The sequence below is a fragment of the Coffea arabica genome, chromosome 9c, assembly GCF_036785885.1.
Source record: "Coffea arabica cultivar ET-39 chromosome 9c, Coffea Arabica ET-39 HiFi, whole genome shotgun sequence".
Taxonomy (NCBI): Eukaryota; Viridiplantae; Streptophyta; class Magnoliopsida; order Gentianales; family Rubiaceae; genus Coffea; species Coffea arabica.
This window is the reverse complement of record NC_092326.1, coordinates 23,369,850-23,393,296: the sequence shown is the minus strand read 5'-3', so window position 1 is coordinate 23,393,296 and position 23,447 is coordinate 23,369,850. Positions and strand designations below refer to the sequence as shown.

Below are 23,447 nucleotides of genomic sequence, written 5' to 3'. Positions count from 1 at the left end.
AAGAAGGTCACTCAGTCGAGTTTGTAGTGCAACTAGGTCAAAATTGACATATATGAAACCAGAATCTCACAAACAAGTTGGCTAACCGCACAATTGTTAAACAGCAATAATTCAGGGTATCGAAGTCCGATTGAAGTGTATCTTATGGTGTTTCGAAACTAAAACACAACCCTACATTTATTATGAAGACCTCCATGGCTAAATCATGCATTTTCATGATCAAAAATGGAAAACTACACAAAAATAGAATTCTGGGCGCGAAACAGGTTTCATGGACAATCAAGGGTATTTCGGTCATTTCACATGATACAGGGGTCGGATCAAGCTGAAAGTTTTCGGGCTACTAGTTTATACCATTGGCTACAACTTTCATGTTTTGGCCAAAATCTAATTCGGTAAGGATCATGGTGAAAAGTCACAGTCAGATTGGGTGAAAAGACAACCCTGTTCGCTGAACTCCTACCTAGACCAGTCTGGGTCTTTCCGAATTATCTCAGCATATACAACTCCAATTCAAGTGATTCTAAAGCCATTTGAAATCTAAGATACAAGGCTATAATTCTTAAGAAGACATCAACAACCAAATCGGTAGTATTCCCAGTCAAACTACCCAATTACCAAAGCTGATTACTATTCTCGGATAGAAACAGGGTAGCAGGGGTATTTCGGTCTTTTCACAGGCTACCGAGCTCCGATTGAGTTGAAAATTTACAGGTGACTAGAAAACATCATTCTATACAACTTTCATGCTTTGTACTAAGGCCAATTCGGCCTCTAACCTGGTCAAACAGAAACTGGCAGAATTGAGGAAATGAAACCCTAACTGGAAATTTTTGCATTCAAGTCAGAAATTTTCCACTAAAACATCTCTTTAGCTATCACAAGTCATTAATTTAACATAATCAAGAACAAAGGAAGGATGGCTAGACATGATACCTTCAAATATCAAGAAAGGTGATGACTTAGGAATTTTTCTTCCAAAACAACTCCACTAGAAGCTTTAATCCTCCTTAATAAGTAACTTTGATGGAGTAATCTTCACTTTTAATGGTTAGAAATCAAGATTGGAGCAAGGGATTGAAGTACAAGATGAAGGATTTCCTCTCTTTTCTCTCCTCAAAATTTCAGCCAACAAGGTGAAAAATGAAGAAACATTTGGTCAAAATGGATGTTTAGTAAAGTTAAGAAAAGTTAGTCAAAGTCCCCATCCAATGGTTTCATGACACTTGTCCCTCTCATTAATGTCATGCCTAACTTTTTTTGTCTTTCTCACACCTATCCACTTGGTACCTCTAAATATCTCATAACACCCGATAAATTAAACCCAGTATCCAAAACTTAACCTAACTGGCCGAAATTTTTCGAATTTTACGCACTAGTGGGTCCCACGTCCGATATACGCTCTTAATTTCTCAAAAACTAACCGATACTAGAAAAATCATTTAAAAACTATATTTACTCATAAAATTGATTTAGAAAAATTTTCTAATAAAGAAAATGCAGAAAACGTGCAATTAAGAAAAGTACGGGTCCTCACATTGGCCGCAGCCCAAATCTCTACATTTACTGAAGCTTTAGAGAAGGCACAAATGGTTGAGAATGCAAGATTGCAAGTGAGAGACTTCCACAATAGGAGAAGAAAATTTTCGAGTTATACCTCTGGACAAGCTAGTAAAAGTGCACAGTCTTCCAAAATGGGAAGAGGAGCGGGAGGACTAAGGACCGCTGGAGCTTCGAGAGGAGATTTATCTAGAGGAGGTCGTAGTGGACTAACACAGGCTAGGAGAGCGCTTTCCAGTGGATCAACGGTGACCCCTCAAGTTACGTGTGGGTACTGCGGAAAACCCAACTATTCTGAAAATGACTGTTGGAGTAAGTCTGGGAAGTGTTTGGCCTGCGGTAGTACCGAGCACCAGCTCACGAACTGTCCAAACAAACTGAAGGCGGGAGGTGATACCCAGAGACCGGAAAAGTCAGCCTTTAAGCAAACCAGTGCCGGAGGGAGTCGACCGAAAGTACCGGCCAGGGTTTATGCACTGGATTATCAACAAGTTCCTGAGGCAACTGAGGTGGTAGAAGGTACAATCCCAATCTTTCACCGTTTAGCTAGGGTTTTAATTGATTTAGGTGCTACACATTCTTTTGTAAACCTTAACTTCATGAGTGGGATAGACTTGAAACCAATTAAGTTACCATATGATCTAGAGGTTAAAACGCCTACTGGGGATCAAAGTCTAATTGCTAACTTGGTGTATCAAGATTGTGAAGTCTGGATTGGGGAACGAAAATTATTGGCTGATTTGATGGGATTGACGATTAAGGGATACGATGTAATCTTGGGGATGGATTTCTTAGCCCGTTATAATGCTCAGTTAAACTGTAGGACAAAAATTGTAGAATTGCGTCTTCCAGGAGAAGCAACCCTGAAACTGGATGTAAGGGGTAAATTAGCTTTGTCCGCACTTATTTTAGGAATTCGGGTTAGAAAATTATTAAGTAAAGGAGTTCAAGGATATTTGGCTTTTCTTATTAACACCCCTAGTGATAAGGTGAATTTGGAGGACATGCCTGTAGTGAAAGACTTACCTGATGTTTTTCCTGAAAAATTGGAATTCCTACCCCCGGAACGGGAAATAACCTTTAACATCGATGTAACTCTGGGAGTAGCCTCTATTTCTAGAACGCCATATCGAATGGCCCCAGCCGAATTGAAGGAGTTGAAATTGCAACTACAAGACTTGTTAGAACGGAATTTTATACGGGAAAGTGATTCACCGTGGGGAGCCCCAGTTTTGTTTGTTAAGAAGAAGGACGGGAGTCTGAAACTGTGTATAGACTACCGAGTCTTGAATGATGTTACAATTAAGAATAAGTACCCTATGCCCCACATTGATGAATTATTTGACCAATTGCAAGGGGCTGTAGTATTCTCGAAATTGGATTTGAGACAGGGTTATTATCAGTTGAGGATTTTGGAAAAATGACATACCCAATACTGCTTTTAACTCGAGATATGGGCATTTTGAATTTGCTATGATGCCGTTTGGGTTAACGAATGCACCTGCTGCTTTTATGGATTTAATGCATAGGGTCTTTAAACCTTATCTAGATCAATTTGTGGTGGTCTTTATTGATGACATATTGGTGTATTCTAAGAATGTGAAGGATCATTAGAAGCATTTGAGGATTGTTTGCAAATTTTGAGGGAACACCAATTGTATGCTAAGTTTAGCAAATGTGAGTTTTGGTTAAAAGAAGTGACTTTTCTGGGACACGTAATTTCTAAGGATGGGATTAAAGTGGATCCAGCTAAAGTTGAAGCCGTTTCGAAATGGAAACGACCGAAAAACCCTACCAAGGTTCGGAGTTTTATTGGATTAGCAGGGTATTACCGGAGATTTATCAAAGATTTCTCTAGAATTGCTGGACCAATGACCGAGCTGACCAAGAAAAATGGAAAGTTTATATGGAGTCCTAAGTGTGAAGATAGTTTTCAGGAGTTGAAAAGACGGTTGACAAGAGCGCCTGTGTTAGCTTTGTCAAACGGAAAGGATAGTTTTGTGGTTTACACATATGCATCTAAGGAAGGTTTGGGATGTGTTTTGATGCAAAATGACAAAGTGATAGCATATGCCTCTAGGAAATTGAAATCGCATGAAGGGAATTACCCGACTCATGATTTGGAGTTAGCAACTGTGGTCTTTGCTTTGAAGAAATGGAGGCATTATATGTACGGAGTGACATTTGAGGTTTTTACAGACCACAAAATTCTTAAGTACTTATTTTCTCAAAAGGAGCTGAATTTGAGGCAACGTAAATGGATGGAATTTCTGGAAGACTATGACTGTACGATTAAGTACCATCCAGGGAAAGCTAATGTAGTGGCTGATTCTTTGAGTCATCAAGTACAGAAGGCTGGATTGATGGTTAAGGAATTCCAATTGTTGGAAGAAGTTAGTTATTGGAATCCTCGACTGGAACCGAGAAAAGTAATTTTGGGGAATATTGTATTGAATTCCACTTTGATGGAACGTATCAAGAAATCTCAAGGAAATGACACTGAAGTGCAGAAGTGGTTGGAAAAGGTTAAAAAGGGGGACAAGTCGGATTTTAACTTGGGATCGAATGGTGTATTGAGATTTCGGAATCGGGTAGTTGTGCCAAAGAATGAAGGGATTAAAAAAGAAGTTTTAGAGGAGGCACACCGATCAAAGTTTACGGTACATCCAGGAGGAAATAAAATGTACCAAGACTTAAAGAGACTGTATTGGTGGGAGAACATGAAGAAGGAGATTGCTAAATTTGTCCAAACAAGCTTAATTTGTCAACAGGTTAAAGCCGAACATCAGAAACCATCAGGACTTTTGTAACCTCTAGAAATACCTGAGTGGAAATGGAAGAATATCACCATGAATTTTGTATCGGAATTATCAAGAATACAGAGAGACCATGATGCGATTTGGGTAATAGTGGATAGATTAACCAAATCGGCCCATTTTCTACCGATAATATGAAATACCCGTTAGAGAAGCTGGCTAGGTTGTATTTGGATGTGATCATTAGGTTGCATGGAATACCTGTAAGTATCGTGTCCGACAGGGATCCGAGATTTGTTTCGAGATTCTGGAAGACGATGCAAGAGGTATTGGGGATTAAGTTGAACTTTAGTACCACTTATCATCCCCAGACTGATGGACAATCGGAGAGAACAATTCAAACACTTGAGGACATGTGTTCTGGACTTTGGAGAGAATTGGAGTAAGTTTTTGACTTTAATAGAATTTGCCTATAACAATAGTTTTCACTCTTCTATTCAGATGGCCCCGTATGAGGCACTTTATGGTCGGAAATGTAGGTTTCCGATTTGTTGGGAGGAAATAGGTGAACGGAAGATTTTAGATCCGACCACAGTGTCATGGATTGAGAAAGCTAATGAAAAAGTAAGGTTGGTACGCCAAAGAATTCAGACCGCCCAGAGCCGCCAAAAGAGTTATGCCGATAATCGAAAAAATGATTTGGAGTTTACTGTTGGAGATTTGGTATTTCTCAAAATTACACCTTTGAAAACAAGCTTGATATCTGGAAAAGAAAAGAAGTTACAACCAAGGTTTGTAGGGCCTTACAAGATTATCCAACGTGTGGGGAGTGTAGCCTATAAGTTGGAATTATCGCCGAGTTTATCTCGAATCCATAATGTATTCCATGTGTCTATGCTTAAAAAGTACCACCTAGACCCATCACATGTCTTACAACCAGAGAGTATTGAGATTGATGAGATCTTAACCTATGAGGAGAAACCGGTTAAGCTTCTGGATAGGAAGGTGAAGGAATTGAGGAATAAGCAGATACCGTTAGTAAAAATCCTCTGGAAGAACCATGAGTTGGAGGAAACAACTTGGGAGGTTGAAGAAACAATTTGAGAAAAGTATCTAGGCCTGTTCACCAATCAAGGTAAATTTCAAGGACGAAATTTTCTTAAGGGGGAGAGAATGTGAGGACTCGTAAAAATTATTATTTTTTGGCTCATTTAATTATTTATTCGGATATTTGCTTCGATTATTATTTTCTAGCCTTATTAGACTTAAATACATGGAGTTATGACTTCATTATATTTTTAAGGGTTAAATACCAAAAACCCCCCTGTGGTTTGCCTAATGTTCACTTTACCTCCTATGGTTTGGAAACCTACAATTTGACTCCCTGTCGTTTCAACTAAAGTGTATTTAACGGAATTTCTGTTAGATTTTTACTTTAGGTGAAACGACAGGGAGTTAAATTGTATATTTTCAAATCATAGGGAGGTAAAGTGTACATTTGACAAACCACAGGGGGGTTTTTGGTACTTAACGCAAAACCCTTATAGAGGGGCAATTTTGACATTTTCCTTTCAGACGTTAGTTTAGAAGTTTTCCGTTAGACTTTTACTTTAGTTGAAACAACAGGGAGTCAAATTGTAGGTTTCCAAACCATAGGGAGGTAAAGTGAACATTAGGCAAACCACAGGGGGGTTTTTGGTATTTAACCCTATTTTTAAAGTGACTCGTTTCAAAAATTAATTTTCTTGGAAGCTTGATTAATGAAAATAGTGAAAACGTGTCTGAAAACTTTAGCCAATTGGGAGTACAATAAGCTCGGAAACTTGGAGACATGTACAATGGTCCTAAAATAGGTAATTTTAGGTTTAAGTACTCAAGTGATTGTAAGTGGTACGAACGTTACAAGAATTTCTCGAAGGTTCACTTTATTGCGCATAAATTGGAAATACGCGTTTTCACGTGCGCGCTTAATTGAGGGACTTTAGACCAGTATTTTGGGACAATTAAGAGTGAATAATATTTGTATGAATATAAGTGTATTAGAGGTTTAGTGTACTAGTGAAACAAATGCGAGAAAAATCGAGCACCAAACGTGCCCTATGCGCACTATTCTCAGTTGACTTTGGAGTGATTTTGCACCACACATTGTATCTTCCTTAGGAAGCCAAAATTGGATCAAACACACTCTCTCCTAGTCTCTCTCTTGGCCGAACCATCAGCTGCAAAATACAACACAAAAGTTGCCATTTTTCATCTTCAATTCTTGCACCAAACCTTCATAAATTCACACCAAAATTGAAGACCACCTAGCTTGTCACTTGGAGAGCTCATCTAGCTATCAAAGGAGCTCACTTTCCACGGTTTTCTTGGAGCTTCAAGGGACCGAAATTCTGCTCTTGTACACCCACCAAAGTAGGTAATGATCCAACACTCTAATCTTGATTTATGGAGGTTGTTCAACACCTTTAAGCTCTTGTATTCATATGGGTGGTTGTTATTGTTGGAAAATTTTGAATGTGGGCTCTATGAACTCCCACTCTTGGATGATGGCTGATGTGATAATTGATGATGGGTTTAATGTTGGTTTAGTGCTCAAAATGGTAGATTAATGGTGTATTATTAGTATGAACTTCAAGAAATGCATGGGGTAAAAAGTTCTGATTCTGCCCCTGCTTTGAACGCATCTATTTCTGCAGAATTTTGAGATTGTAATGACTGATATATGATGTTTATATGTTGTATAGATGGTATATAAAATTTCATTGAAAAATATTGTAGTTTGGTGGGTCAAATGAATTCATTTCACAAAGTTGGTAAACCTGGAATTTTTCCCGACATGCTCAGACCAGCTTTCTTGTTTAATCCATAACTCTGTGCTTCGATGTAGAAATCGAGTGCTGTCAGTGGCATTTAAAACTAGACATTCCCACCTTTCCAACGGTATAAAATGCATGATCTGGTTCCATGTATGTGAGTCGAACCAACCATTTAAAGTCCGCTGTTCTGTTTCTCTGTTTTCCTGGAACGAAATGCTGAGGCTGCAACTTGTGGCTCGAATTCGAGCTAGTTGTGTGCCGAATTTCAAAATGATTTCTTCTGTGAAATGATAGCTCTATGAATGTGTTTTCCAAATCCATAAATCATGCCCGATTCCGAGTTAAGTTGAGTGATTTGTGATCAAAATACGGAACCTGCCCTGCTCTTGAAAACCCTAACTTTTGGACAGATTTGATGCAAGGCTTGGTGTAGACTTACTAACTGAATATTTTGGTGCTAAACACTTACGAAATGTACCATGAATGTTCCTTAGGCTTTGCCTACACTAATGAGCCATGTTTGAGGAATTTTTCCTTGACCAAATGTTTGGAATGGAAAACAAAAGGCTCAAGGCAGTTTTGTCTTAGGATTTTCGAAACTTTGGTTGTTTGATTGACTACCTTCCCGAAGGTATTTTTCCATGAAATTTGATAGAGGGATAATCTTTATATAGGAGTATTATACTGCCAAATTTTGTACTAATCCAAGTCCATTTCAATCCCTAACTAAAGTCCCAAAGTTGGAAGCTCAAATCTGGAAATTTGTTCACCAGTTTTGAATTTTTCCCTAACTTTGAGCTACCGTATCTCGGTGCTCGAAACTCCGATTCTTGATCCACTTTGTCTGTTATAAACCTTTCTTGTAACTCTAATTGAGTTACAAATTTCAAAGGCTAGCTCGTAACGTGTGAATTTTACTGAATTTCCAAAGTTAGCGAAAAAGTAACCCCAACACAACCTTTGAGCCCAATTTTGAATATTTTTCATTTAGAATCATGGAAAAGTGTCTTCTAAGAACTTTTAGAACTTTCAAAGAGGTTTCCAATGGTACCAAGTTTTCCAAATTTTGACATGTAGAATGTGAAATACGATTTTTCAAAATATCGTATCAAAACTGGAAATTTTCCGAATTCCAAAGGAGGGGAGTTTTCAAGCACTCCTTATTCCTTCAATATTACTTGAACGTTTTATACTTGATTTTCCAAAATAAAAACTTGATCACTCTTGTACTTTAAGAAACTCTAGTTGAACCTCGATTTACGAGTAATTGAGGTTCGTTTTCGTGAAATTTCCTTATATTGTACTAACATACAATCTTCCTTGATAATTGGGGCACGTGAATGATAATACATTATTATTTGCTCAGGCATACACGAGGACCTTCAAGAGGATCCTACAGTGAACACTTGAACTTCCAGAAAATATTTCTTCTTGATTTGCTCGGTGAGTGTCAAGTGTATGGCTACTTGAACTCTATGGACTTGATTCATGCTTGGCTTATCTGATTACATGCTTAGCCTACTTGGTTTTGAAAAATGGAGTCGAGTGTGTACTTTATCGCACTCGTTCTCATTTGAAACAAATGACTCATGCTTAACATGGTTTGCCTGGTTTACATGACCTGAAATACATGCTTAAACCTGTCAAATGCTTGAATTCACGACATGGTATGCTATGACTCCATACGTCGTTGGAGTGAATCTCCTTGACACTTACATGATACATGGGAGACGCCCAAACTCATAGGCCGACCTTGGAACTCGAGCCGGCATGGGTTTGGTTGGGAACCTCGGTGAGCCATGAGAATTACATGATAAGCTTGATTTATTTGAGAGATCTTGCTTGGCATACTCGTGGAGTATAGCCTTCTAAATGTCGTGCGGGTCCGGAGCGGTGTATGGTGGACGGATGAAAAGTAAGTGGTGAACTATGATTAGAAATATCAATCCGGTTGATGGAGAGTCATCGCTGGGAGATATACGAATGACATCGGCAAAACAAGTGGAAATTAGCTCCTGAGAGCTACCATATCCTTGAATTGTTTCTGTTTACATTTTGTTGGCATTATTAATTACTTGCAAGTTATCACTTGAGCTGTTATTTAGGCTTGTTACCTGAACTATGTGCCTGCATGTGTGTTCTTGGCCTCACGAGCGTTTTGCTCACCCTGTAGATTTGTTTTCCTTAATAGGTTTGAACTCGGAGGTGTACTGGAGAAACCCTCCTGATGTGCTTTTGTTTAGGATTTCTATTATATTTTGGCTATGCCCTTGGTTTTGAGTTGTACTTTTGGAATTGAAATGTAACTTTTGGGGCGTGATGTATATTTGGAAATTATGATGTACTTTGAACACCCGGTTTGCGGGCTGGATAATGGATGACTATTGTTAAGCTTGAACACTTCCGCATTTACTGTATTTAAGTTATTTACTTGTGTCGTGTAGATCGATAATAAGCTTGAATGGAATTACTTGCGTGCTGGCGAGAGCTAGGCAGGCGTCCCGCGGATACCCTTTGATTCGCCTTAGGGAGAAGTGGGGGCGTCACAATGTTTCGGTGCAAGAACATGTCGATTAGAGCCAAGACTTGTGAAGAAAACGGGACAAGACTTTCGAAGTGCAAAGTTGGAAATGTCCGATTAGAAAATGGTTTGGAGAAAACTCATTTCCTTTTGCTTAAACCTCTTGTTTTGGCTCAACACCCACTCACATGTTAAACTCAAAATCTTGGCAAGTATCTTACACAAAAGTATGCCAAAATCATCATGCAAATTCCAGCAATAAATCTAACATTCTAGTCCACACTCATCCGGCTAACCAAGCACAACTTAGTAACACTTAACCTCCAATTCCTCCATATAAACTTTCAAATTTCACCCTCACCTTCATCGTAAAAACACAAGAAATCCTGGCTACTATAACATGAGACATATGATATATGTTCTTGACAAGGAAAGCTATTGTAATTACACATATATATATAAAGCTTGAAACTAAGCTATGGACTACACTTATTGTAACTCAATAAGGAAAACAAAGCTATAAACGTGACAAGCATTTCCTTCCTTTTTCATTTCTTTATTGTAGCTCAACTCTAACATACATGTACGGATCATGGTTTTGGCAAGTGACTCGGACAAGGGTAACAAGATGTGCAAGAGTAAGTCAAAATAACTTTCGCTCTCTCAAACAGCCAACCAAGCCAAAGTTCAGCAACTTTTCCAACCAAATTCCTCAAGTTAACCCTCACATATTATAATATATAGTCTACGTTCTAGGCAAAGAAAGCTATCAACTTTACATATATATAAAGCTCTAACTAAACTATATCAAAACTGGAAATTTGTACCTCAAAACTGGAATTTCAAACCAAAGCTGGAAATATTCATATCAAAGCTCGAAATTGCATACCAAAGCTTGAATATCTCCTAATAAAGCTGAAAATTCATCTCAAGGCTGGAAATTGAACATAAAAGCTAAAAATTCCAATATAAGCTTGAAAACCATGAAATCTTCCATAAAAGTCATGGCTTTTTCACGCTAAAGCAACATACATCAAGTAAACTCAAAATCTAGTAGAAACATCTAGCAGTTCATCAAGTAAACTTAGGAAATCATCATATATCAAGAAAACCTCGTAGTTCCTCAAGTAAAACTAGTAAATCATCATAAAAACATCAAGAAAGTTAGGTTTTCTAGCAAAGTTCACCTTTTAACTTCCAACCCCAAAGATGACGCAAGATTTTCTTCTTCCAAAACTTCACCAAGAGCTTCCCTTTAGGCTTACCTCAAGATTGTTAGGAGTGAATTAGGGTTGATCTTCGGATTACTCATGGATCAAGCAAGAGCGAAGGCTAGGACTTGAGTTGTTTTCTCTCCCTTTCTCTTCTCAAAATTTCGGCCAGTCCATGTGAGAACCCGTAATTTTTCCAATTTCTAGGTTTTATTATATTTCTAGGTTTTCTTATTTTCAATGATTTGTTTTCTGCACTTTCTGTATCCGGAAAATTTTCTAGATAAATTTTATGAGTAAATATAATTTTTAGATGATTTTTCTAGTATTGAATAGGTTTTGAGAAATTAAGAGTGAATACCGGACGTGGGACCCACTAATGCAAAAAGTTCGGCAATTTTCGGCCAACTAGGTTAAGTTTTGGATACTGGATTCAATTTACCAGGTGTTAAGGGATAAGTAGAGGATGTTATTTGGATTGGTGTGAGAGGGAACAAAGAGATAGAGATTCATTAATTAGGTGACAAGTGTCACCATTTGGTTGGATTGACTTGTATGACCACTATTCATGTCTTTACCAAATTAATATCAAAATTGACCAAAAATTTCCTTATTTTCTTCTCTCCTTGGCCGATTCTCTTCAAGCAACAAAAGGGAAAGAAAAACTCTCCAAACTCTTGCTTCAATCTTGCTCAAATTCAACCAATCAACCGTTTAATCTTGTTTTTGTTCCATAGAAACCCTTAAGGGAGTGATAGTGAGTTGTTTTGTGAAGTAATTTGGAAGATTTAAGTGCAAGGTTGCTCCATTCCTTTGGGTATCAAGGTGAGTAGTGAAGAAACTCCTTTTCTCTTTCCAATAATGCTTAATGAGCAACCTAAGTGAGTTAAAGTGATGATCTTTGGTGTTATTTCATGATTTTGGTTGAGATTGATGACATTTTCTATTTAATTAGGATATTTCTGTTTTCATATGATTATTATTATGTGGTTATGTATGATGATTGGAAATGATATTTGAGGAAGCTAGGAGGTGGAAAAAGTGATTAATTGCAAGAAATTTCTGTTTTGGAAGAAAATTGAAAAAAACTAGGGTTCCTTGTTCTTCATTCTGTCCGAAATTTTAGGTCCTAGTTAGAGGCTGAATTGACCTTGGTTTAAAACATGAAAGTTGTAGGGAATGACATTTTAGAGGTGCCTACAAAATTTCAGGTCAATCAGAGTAGTGTAGAGTGAGATAAGTCGAAATTACTATTGCTGTTCTGGTTTTACCCGAAATCGAGATTTGCGACTGTAATTGGGTGTTTTGGTCTGAATTGCTTCCGAATTGGTTGTTGAGGCCTTCTAATGAAATTTATCCATGTTTCTTAGCTTTCAGCTGGTTTTGGAATTTCTGGATTTGGACTTGTAGAGCCTGAGTTATGATGTTTCCGCTAGAATACGTTTTGGTGAATCTGTTTTACGTTTTTTATGTGGTATCTTGCATTTTTGACCTGTTTTCACTCAAAACTGGGTTGAGTGACCTTCTGTGATGTTGTAGCCCTGTCTTTTAGCTTCGAAATGGTGGGTTTTACACCTTCATCCGATAATTCTAGGGCATTTGGTGCCATTACCGCAAAAAGAGGTCAAAAACTGTTTTTTCAAGGCCAAAGCTAATTGCATTTCCGAATTTTCTGGTTTTCTCTAATGTTTGTATATGTTTATGGAACCCTATTGGGGTCATATTTGGCATTGATTTATGATTCGTTATCGAGTCTCATTGTACTTGTTTACATGTTTTAAGGCTTACTCTTATTCCGGTCATTTCCTAGCTAACTTTTGTACTTGTACTACTTTGAGCCTAGTGAACGGCTTTTGGGAAATGAGATGAATTTTGTGTGAGATGTTGGGACTGATTTGAGGAAATAATGAAGCCATGATGGCTGGAAAATAGGTAAAAACAAAGGATATGCTGCCGAAATTTTACTTGAAGGCTAGTTGGATTTACTTGTGATTTGAGCAAAGGGCTTTTGGGTTGTTTGCGCCTAGGTCTTCATGTTACCTTTTCGTTTCCAAGAAAATCATGTTTTCCACCCTTGCATTAGTATTTATTTGGCAAGGCGTACGACGTGTAGTCGAGCCTCACTTGTGCATTCTGTTTACTCGATTTTGGATATGAAACCTTCAATTAGTTTACTTTGATTATTTTAGGGTTTCTTGGCGATTAAGGCCAATCTGAAGTGAAAACTTTTGAAGTTGAGCCGGTGAGTGTACCACTCCCCTCCATTGCTATTTAACTTGATTTCTGCTCTGCAATCTGTTTAATTTGTTTGAGACGAGGGTGTACTTTATCACACTCGTTCTCTTGTCTGTTCATATGTCAATTTTGGTGTCAATCTGAATCTGTATCTGTATCTGATATCTGTATCTGTATCTGTTCGGACGTCGTTTGGAAACTTGTAACCAACGACCTTTCTGTGACCTATGAGCTCAAATCCTGTGGCTAAGTTATTCGAGTCGGGCCGGCAAGGGCCTGGACGATTAGATAACGAACCACGGTAGTCTGTTCGGGGATTTTTGGGTATTGAGACCCTTGATTCCGGTATACTCGAGTATTACCATTTCTGTTTCTGTTGAGGTGAGCGGGCCCGGTAAAGGGGTGTTTGGTGGACGGAATTTGGTGTAAAGAGGGGTCTACGGACGAGTTGGTTCTATATACGTTGACGGAGAGTCAACTGGTTTGGATCAAGTACTGCGCTGGAAATTTGGCTCCTGAGAGCCACCCGTATCCTTCTGATTTGCATCATTGGTTCCTTTGCTTTACATCTGGCATGTGTACTTGATTTGCTAAACGTGAAATGCCATGATTTTATTGCTATCTGTTTGGTACCTCATTGAGCGCAAGTTCACCCCTTTCTGTTCCCTTTTGTTTTCCTTACAGGAAAATAAACACTTTTGGACTGGATTTGACAAAAGGCTGCCAAATTGAGCTAGTTGAACATATCTTTTGTATAGCTCATGTATTAAAATTCTAAATATACTTTTGGGGCGTTTTCTCTTTTGATTTGGCAAACCGTGTATATATATTAACTTTTGAAAACTTTTGTATGTCATTTTGATTTGTAAACGCTAAAGTTCAGATATGAATGTTTGTTAGCTATTTCGGTTGGGTTCTGACGGGTCGGTTATTATTCATGGCCGACTCCGGATTTCATTTTTTTATTTTGGGTTATTTTACCATTTTGACTTGTTTACGCTCGTTTGTAAGTTCCGAATCGCAATAGATAGTTCTAGTCTGCATCGTTAGTCCTGGCGAGAGTTGGGCAGGCGACCCGCCAAACCCTCTGGTTCGCCTTAGGGGGAGGTGGGGCCGTCACAGTCCAAGAGGAAATGGTGGAGTTTTTTGGCTAAAATGGAAGCTTAGTGAAGATAAGAAGAAAGCTTGGTCTTGGACAAACTTGGTTGGTTGGTTGACAAATGGCAATAAAAGAAGAAATGTCTATCCAATTGTCTTACTAATTATCCAAGGAATATCTATCCAAATCATATTTCTCTTCCTCCAATTAACTCTTAACACCTCTTGTCACATAATCCCTTTTTGCACATTGCTACTTCTTGTCCGTTAAATTTATTGCACATACCTCACTAGTTGGTCACACTAGTATAATGCACTATAAAACTTAACATGCACCAAGTTAAATAAGACAAGGAAATAAAAATTATGACTCAACCATTAAAACAACCAGAAATTCAAGACAAGTAAGGTAAACTAACAAAAATATGAATAACGAATTTTCGGTCCTCACACTTTCTCCCTCTTAAAAGAATTTCGTTCTTGAAATTCTAATCTTTGCTTGCAAAGAAAACTCGATTCTACAGGTTTTCCTCCAACTCCCAAGTGGCTTCTCCCTACTCATGGTGCAACCACAAACTTGCTTAGAGGGAAAATCTTACTAATGTAATAGCTAAGCCAACTTGCTAAGGAAAGTCAATGAAGGTGTCAAAAGGTGCAAGGTGATACAAACTTCGAACTCGATGAAAAGAAGATACAAGACTTGGTTGTTACTCTTGCTAGCTCTTAAATTCATACATTGTACTTTGGTAAATAGTCCCCAATGCAAATCTCCTATCATTTCTACAATTAAATCACTAAAAATGTACTACCCTTTCTAATCGAAATTCCTTCCTCTATCATTCATAGCGAGTTCATCTTCACTATGCTCTTTGTGTTTCCTTTTGGTATCACTCTTGGTTCCATCGTCCTTCCAGTGTTCGCCTACTTTCTTCTGGACCTATACCTCCTTCCAAAGAATCTCTATTTCCTCAGGTTTATTTTTTCCAATGCGTCATATCACCAATTCACTTAATCTCACATGATAGCTTGCTAGATAAATCAAAGTATCTAATGAGTAACTAATCACAAAACCATATACCTCTTAAGTTCATTCGATTCCAAGCCATCCATGAACAACTAAGCTTAATTTCTCAAATTAGCTAAACGGAAAATGTCACACAAGTAGAGACCTCAACATACTATGACATGTATTCCTAGTCTTGGTACTGTACGAAATGGTTACCCTTCTCGCTTAGACATTACTCCTCTACGCTTGATTTCAAAGTGCCATACCCTAACTTACTCTCCACTTTACACTCATCGTTAAAAGCCACGCCCACAAGATACTAAGGCCACTTACCCCCGTAGTGTTTTTTTTTCTCTATGACTTAAGAAGAACCTCAAGAAGATCAGGGCAATCAATCTAATGTCCCCATGAGTTTACATACAAATATAGAACCCAAATCCTTTTCCTCAGAATCTCCATACATAATCCGAAACTCTCAATCTCGGCAAGATAGAAATCAAAGCTAAATTCCTACTTTTCCATCAAGGGATAGGTATCAAGGAAGCACAGGCAAGGGCAGTCAATCAAGAACTAAACTACGGGTACCTAAGATCACAAGAGAGGTAGAAATATGTAATCGTAGTTAAACCACCCTAAAATCAAATAACACCTAGCAAGTCAACACAGTCATAGGAGAAGGGAAACAGGTCTACAGTGTTTTTCTCAAACACACACGACAATCCAGCCACCATCTATCGAAACCCTAGCCAAACGTTTACTAGACTAGTCCAGAACAGCACCCGTCAATCTACTCTCCTCACTCGGCTCAATTCCCAGGGCAAATACTAGAATCCTTGGCGCCTTAACCCTGCCATCAAAACTTACCTCAAAATCAATTGTGAAATTGACTTTCATTCCAAGGCTATCAACTCTTTGGTACTCAAACACAAGAATCCAAAAATAGGATAATTTATAACTCGAGCCGGTCGGTCCCAAGAGTAAATCACCTACATTTGAGATTCCTACTTGACGTACATATCTATCTTTCCCAAGTATAATAATAAAGATTTTATACTTATAACATTCATGATTCACAACTTACGTTCAAGAAGAGCACTTAGTCATTTACACTTATTCACGTAATCGGGATCATAACACCACTTGGCCCAAACTCACCCAGCGCAGAGACCACGCGAGGTGGCTCTGATACCACCTGTGATGACCCCACCTCCCCCTAGGGTGTACCCAAAGGTTTGACAGACTGTTTGCCGAGCTCTCGTCAGGACTCACTCATGCACCCCAATCAATAGTACTAAAGTCCTTCAATATAATATTTACATGCCTCAAATCGTCCAAATATTCAAACTTAAGTACAAGTCAAAAGAGAGGAACTTAAATGACTAGTACCACAATACAGTGCGGACCAAATACAAGTTCAAGATTTCCTAGTACAAACTATTACTATTCTTGTTTCTCTCATACCCGCACCCTATTAAGGAAAACAAATTAGGACTTGTAAAGAAGAATTCAAGCTATAACTTGGTACTTGGATGGTGAATTTGTGGCTTTTAGACTACTATGCCTTGTTAACCCCTAGATCACTATTTATACGTGAGTTTTCCCTTAAAACTAGGGTGTTTTAAAGAACGAGTGACTTTTCTTCTCGAGTCGCTTGTTGAATGTTTTGACAAGAGTAAATGTTATTATATCACCTTACCATATCCTTGCCTCATTTGAAACATTATTTAATCACGTTTAAATTTGTATTTTTGACTTTAGCATCAAAAGTTTTCCTTTGTGGTTTGAGCAATGATAGATGATACTTTTAGACTAAAAGCTTGCACTTGAGGGCTCGACTACTTTATCCAAATGTTTTAAAACGGTGAACTTCTTTAGTTCACTTACCTTATGTATTTGATCACAGGTTTCGAAAGCGAACCCGCGGTTCCTTTCACCGAGGAAAGTTAAATTTTCTAAACACGGTGAGTGTTCCAACAGCATTCCCTACTCATTCTTGCTAGAAATTTGCTAGACACTTGATTTGACATTTCATAGACGAGTGTGTACTTTATTGCACTTGACCTAACTCAACTAAACATTTGATAGCTCATTCATGCATGTACAAATAACTTGATTTCCATGTGACTTGTATATTGACTTGAAATACTTGAAATGCTTGGAAATGTGACATGCTAGGCATTATTTGTGACTTGGTTAGGGCTAGGCAAGTGTGTCCTTATTCGCACTCGTCCTCCTCTTCTTGAATGATCTTGTACTTGCTTGAACTTGATTGACTTGTACTTGTGTTTGTACTTGTACTTGACTTGTAAGTGCTGAGCGGCAGCATGTACCACACTCAATCCGAGTGGGAGGTGCCTCTCATCCTGTCTCAGTACTTTTATCAGTGGGAGGTGCCTCTCATTCCCATCTCAGTACCTCTATCTTGATTAAGTCGATTGGAGATTTATCTAATTGACCATACTTGCTCTTGTTTGGGTATACTCGAGTATTACCACCACTGTTTCTATTTAGTGTTCGGGCCCGATAGGGGGTTGATTGGTAGATGGAGATAAGTGGTGCTCTACTGGACTTGTTTCACTTGGAAAACGTTGCTGTGAAACTGGCTACAAGTGAAACACTGTACAGGACTAAGTGCTACGCTTGAATTCTAGGAGGAGCCACCATATCAGCTGTATCAACATTTGAATCCTGGGTGCTCTGCCTAGAACCTGACGGAAGCTATCGTATCAGTACCGTATCCTTTTCTTGCAGGTGTTAACGTGCTTATCTGAATGTGTGAAAGGTCCATGACATTTTATTTGTAACTGTTTATTATCTTCGTTCTAAGATTTTGAGTTATGTGGAAAATATCTTGCCAATTTGACTGCATGTTTTCTTGGAATTTCACTGGGTTTCTAGCTCACCCCTTTTTTTGTTTTCCTTAACAGGATGCGGGGATGAGAAAGACAAAAATAGCACTAGTTGCATTAGGAATTTTAAACTTGTATTTAGCCGATACTGTATTATAGTACTAGTGTGACGACCCCACCGCACCCAGAGGCGTACCAAAGGGTTTGGCGGACAGCCTGCCTAGCTTGCGCCAGGACTCACTCACTTACATTAATTTCAGAGATAACATCACTATTGGACAACTGAACATTTACTCTAAGTACATCTCCAACCAGTGTAAAACATAAATTTGTCCAATAAAAGAATCATAATACCAAAAGATACTATTCACATTTATACATCTCCAAAAGTACCATTTACAATATATACATCTTCAAAAGGGATATTCCAGTCCACTACATCACACAAAAGCGAAGACTAAAACCACAAAGTGGATCTTACACAGAGTCCTAACTCTAACTGTGAGAAAAACATCCTAGAAAGTCCAACTAGTATAATTTCAAAGGTAAATTCTAGGGTTATAACTCTCGTGAAGTGTGATCCCCGCGTACGACCCCTGTTAAGGAAATAACAAAGAAAAACGGTAAGCTTAAAGCTTAGTAAGCAAGCAGGGGCAAAATGGTAATTTTGCATCAAGTCAGATATTTATGCCACAAATACATCAAAGTCAAAGCAAAGTAACAAAACAATTCAAGGATACGGATTGGCTCCAAAGCCAAGTCATTCGCCACGCGTGACCACCTGTCGACCCTCCGTCGACCACAAGGAATGGTCCGTAGAACTCCACTTTCTTCCTCCGACCACCTTACGCCCACTCTGGCCAGTATCCATACACACACAAATGGCTCGAGCTTCGAATCGTATTCGAATTGCATTCACAAAATTGGTGATCTTAAGGATAGTTTGGACTAACTTCGACCAATCCCTAACTGGCTCGAATAGTCCGTCTAGCCTTTAGATCGGGCCCACTCATAGTTTCACATCACACACACACAAAAGGTCATTCCAAGCCACATGCTTCTGGGATTCAGTCCCAATACAGTTCACATATCATAATTCATATCTATTGCAAATACAAATTAGGGTTTAGGTCGAGTGAAATAAAGTACACGCTCGCCTAAGCACCCTTATATCACACACAATTCATATTGGTGACATTTAACACATAAACGCCCCAGTTACTTACTTAGAGTACAAAAGTAGACAAAAACGGCACTGGGTCAAACTCAACCGTCAGTGGGTCCCACCGCCTCCGAGCATTTCGTTACCGTCTGTGACAGAAGGTCGAGTCATAACATTGCTCAAACAGGTATCCAAATGCATACGAATAAGGAAAACAGCAAATGCACCCATACGCGCGCGGAAATGGAAAACGGAAACGGAAACTTGTCCGTTTTGGCGTCAAGAACTGTTTTGAACACAATGTAGGTTACGATTGTCGGATCAAGGCGTATGAGATACCGTCACGAAGCTAAGGAGAAAAGCTATAACTTTCATGAAGACACTTCAATCCAGTTCTGAACGGAATCAGGTCATAAGTATGGAACAACGTGCCAGGAGTTCGCACGTTTAGATGACAGACAGGGTCTAGTGGAAGAACCATAACTCACAACTCACAGACCCAAATCAAGAAATTCCAAAAGCATTGGAAATCTAAGACATAAGGCTAAAACTTTTATGTTTTGGCCAAGACTTGGATCAACTCAAAACCAAACGAAAAGCGGGTGTCAAAGTACCTGTCAGAACTGCCCAGTGTTCCAGGCAGTTCTGACACACGATCTTATTTTGGCTCTAACTGGAGCTACGAAGCTCGGATTTGGACGCACTTTATACCATTTTGAATCTGAAACGGAGCTCCACAGGTTTTATGAAGACATCACCACCCAGTTTCATCATTATCCATGCGAACTGAGCATGGTCAGAAGCTAAGCTACAAAACGTGGTCAAACCAGAATTTGTAAGCTAAGTGAGGGTTTCGGCTATAACTCAGCCTACACACCTCTGTTTGACCTGAAATTTTGTAGGCACAACAAGCACTTAAGAAGCTACAATTTCTCTGAAGGACTCAGGTTCAAATTCGGATCAGAATTGGGTCAAAAGTCGTTGTAAACAGGCTGCTCAAATGGTCCAGCAAAACAGGTTCCGAAAAAAAAACAGTAAACTTTGCCGATTTACTGGTATTTATAGGGAAGGAATTTGGAACTGATTTTTATACCAGAGATAGTTCTGTGAAGCTAGTTTCTAACGCTACAAACGGCATCCCAATCCGAGTTTTCTAGCCCAAGATATAGTTGCTCTACCAAAACTGATTTCAGTCCCCTGTTTTATCCGAAGAGACTGAGTTTGTGGCATATGGTTCCATTTTTTTTTTTTTTGATTCCCAAATTAGTCTTGATTGCTCAAGAGCTTATCAATCAAACAAGTACACCTAGTATCCAGCATGCATAGCAACATATATAGCCAAAATTTAGGCAAGAATCATCATAAAATTGGCATAGAAATTGAACTACAAAGCTGGAAAATCACGAACTGCTCATATGCATGTTTATAATAGGATTTCTTTTTTTGTTTTTCAGCAGGGGTACTTGATTTCCTAGATATATAAGATGCGTAAATGAATTATAAATGAAATAGGTGTATAGCTCATGGTACCTTTTAAAAAGCAGTAAAGTGCAAGAAAAATTCCACCAGATGTGCAGCAAAAATCCAGCTCTCAACCGAATTGGTTTTGGCCAGCTTTGCGTGCAATTTTTGTAGTAAGTGAGCTGATAGTTTCTTGCTAGTTTCGGTGAAGATGAGAAGATTGCCAAAGTGTTTACTACGCCTGGATGTCTGGTATTATAGTAGCCTAAGCTAGCATGACAAGGATTGGAGTTTTGCCAACTCAATGGCTTGGAAAATTGACAAGTGTTCCCACTCACTTTGTCATGCTTTGGCTGGGCAAAAATCATGAAGATTCAAGGCTTTCCAACCTTCATATTCTCGGCCAAGCTGACCAGAATCAGAGTAAGTGTTTTCTTTTTGGCTAAATATAGTAAAGGACTAAAGTGCAATTTCGGTATTCATCGTTTGGTCCTTGAATCTTAAACGGTTTTCATCTTTGCTCCTCACAAGTTTTCTAGCATATTTTGCTAGGTGAATGAGCATCAAATTGGGACCTAAACCTCGGTAGTAGGAGTGGATTTATAGCTAGAATTTTGCATAACTCAAGTGGCGTTTAAATTTTCAATCTGTTATAGAAATTCACTTATGCATTTATTTTAACCATTCATTTGTTATATGTAATTTTCTAACATCTAAGCAATTAAAATAAAAGGATTCATAACATACATATAATTAATTAATTTTTTGAGTTATCACAATACCAAAAGAAACTAGAGTTTTCTACTAAATTCGTACAAAATAGAACAAAATGCCCTTAATATCACGTGATATTGAAATCAAAGGCTAACCGGGATCTTGTAGCTGATTTGTAGCATGTACATGGTATATTGAAGAATTATAGTGTTATTGATTTGGCATTCAAAGAATAGTGAAACTCGAAAGTTGTAGTCCTCATTTTAAGTAATTGTCATCCTTTTTACACTTGGTGAGGTGATTGAATTACTTGTATTTTTATCCGTTTAGCTGTGCACCTAAGTATGAATGTTTTGTGAAGTTGGATAGATGCAATATTTCTTGAGGAATTTTATGCTTACTTTGCAGTTAATATTATCTCTGAAGTTAATATGAGTGAGTGAGTCCTGGCGAGAGCTAACCGTTGGGGTATGCCCTAGGGGAAGGTGTGGTCGTCACAGATTATACAACTTTGGATGCTAATACAAATTTTGAGTTGAAGTCTGGACTTATTCAACTATTGCCCATCTACCACGGATTATATGGAGAAGATCCTCAGAAGCACTTGAAGGAGTTACACATAGTTTGTGCAAGTTTTATACCTCAAGGAGTTTCAGAAGATCAGGTGAAGCTGAGGGATTTTCCATTTTCGTTGAGAGATGCAACTAAGGATTGGTTGTATAATTTACCTTCTAGATCAATCAGCACTTGGAATGCCATGAAAGAGCAGTTTTTATAGAAGTACTTCCTAGCATTGAGAACGGCAAATATAAGGAAGAAAATTTGCGGTATTCAACAATTTGATGGAGAAATCCTCTATGAATACTGGGAGCATTTTAAAAAATTGTGTAATAGTTGCCCCCACAATCAGATAAGTGAGCAATTACTGATTCAGTACTTCTATGAAAGTTATTGCAAGCGAAAAGAAATACAATTGATGTTGCCAGTGGTGGATAAAACACTACAAGAGGCTAGTATACTAATTTCTAATATGGCTGAAAATTCTCAATAATTTGGATGTCAAGCAATCCACCAAACAAGGCATGTTAATGAAATTGGAATTTTGAAGATACAAAGACAAATTTCGGAAATAACATCAATGTTTCATCAATTTGCTATTGGGAATACACAAGTAGCAAGAGTTTGTGGAGTTTGCTCTTTGGTAACACATCCTCTAGACATGTGTCCGACACTTCAGCAAAACATGCTATACCAAGTTCAGTAGATGGGGGTATGCATGATCCGCCTCAAAGGAGTTAAGATCCCGAGGGTATGCACGGTCCACCTCAAAGGAGATACGATCCTTACTCAAATACTTATAATCCGAGGTGGAGAGATCATCCAAATTTTAGTTATGGTGGCCGATAGACTCAAGGTCCATACAGGCCCCCACAACCACAGCATCAACAATCAGTTCAGCCACAGATATTGAATAATCCAGTTCCTAGTGCAACCTTATCTTTGGAGGATATGGGGAAGACAATAACTAATTCAACTACACAGTTTTAGCAAGAAATGATACAATTTAAACGTGAGATGGTACAGTTCCAACGTTTGACCCAAATAAGCATTCAAGGTTTGGAGACTCAAATAGCCCAGTTGGCCACATTTATAGCTGATTTAAGAGCTCAGAATTTTGGAAAGTTACCTTCTCGATGTGAGGACTCGAAAAATTATTTTCATATTTTGTATTTTTGAAAATTATTTTACATTTTCTCTTATTTTTGGAAAAAAGTTAAGTTACATTTTCTTTTATTTTACTTTACTCACCTATTTACTTGCCTCAATTTTATGGTGATTTTAAAGATTAAGTCAAGATTTTTCTCTTTTCCCTTTTATAATTTTGGTGCATGTTAAGTTTCATAAAGTATTAAGGTAGTTTGACCAACTAGTAATGTGATGACCGCACTTCCCCCTAGATCGTACCCTAGAGGTTAGCGGACAGCTTGCCCAACTCTCGTTAGGACTCACTCACTCACATTAACTTCAGAGATAACATTAACTCCAAAACAAGCACAA

General features: G+C 38.3%; 1 long non-coding RNA gene and 1 other non-coding gene across 2 annotated transcripts; both read right to left on the bottom strand.

Annotated features, from left to right (window-relative positions):
- Positions 1-18,403: 18,403 nt before the first annotated feature.
- Positions 18,404-20,889, bottom strand: LOC140014362 (uncharacterized). The gene is made up of 3 exons (XR_011821121.1): positions 20,745-20,889; positions 19,279-19,363; positions 18,404-18,648 (listed from the first exon to the last, which is right to left on the bottom strand). It is a non-coding gene; the product is annotated as an uncharacterized lncRNA (long non-coding RNA).
- A 1,305-nt stretch (positions 20,890-22,194) lies between these two features.
- On the bottom strand, positions 22,195-22,301 carry LOC113715237 (small nucleolar RNA R71). Its single transcript, XR_003453879.1, has one exon. It is a non-coding gene; the product is annotated as a small nucleolar RNA R71 (small nucleolar RNA).
- Positions 22,302-23,447: the final 1,146 nt, after the last annotated feature.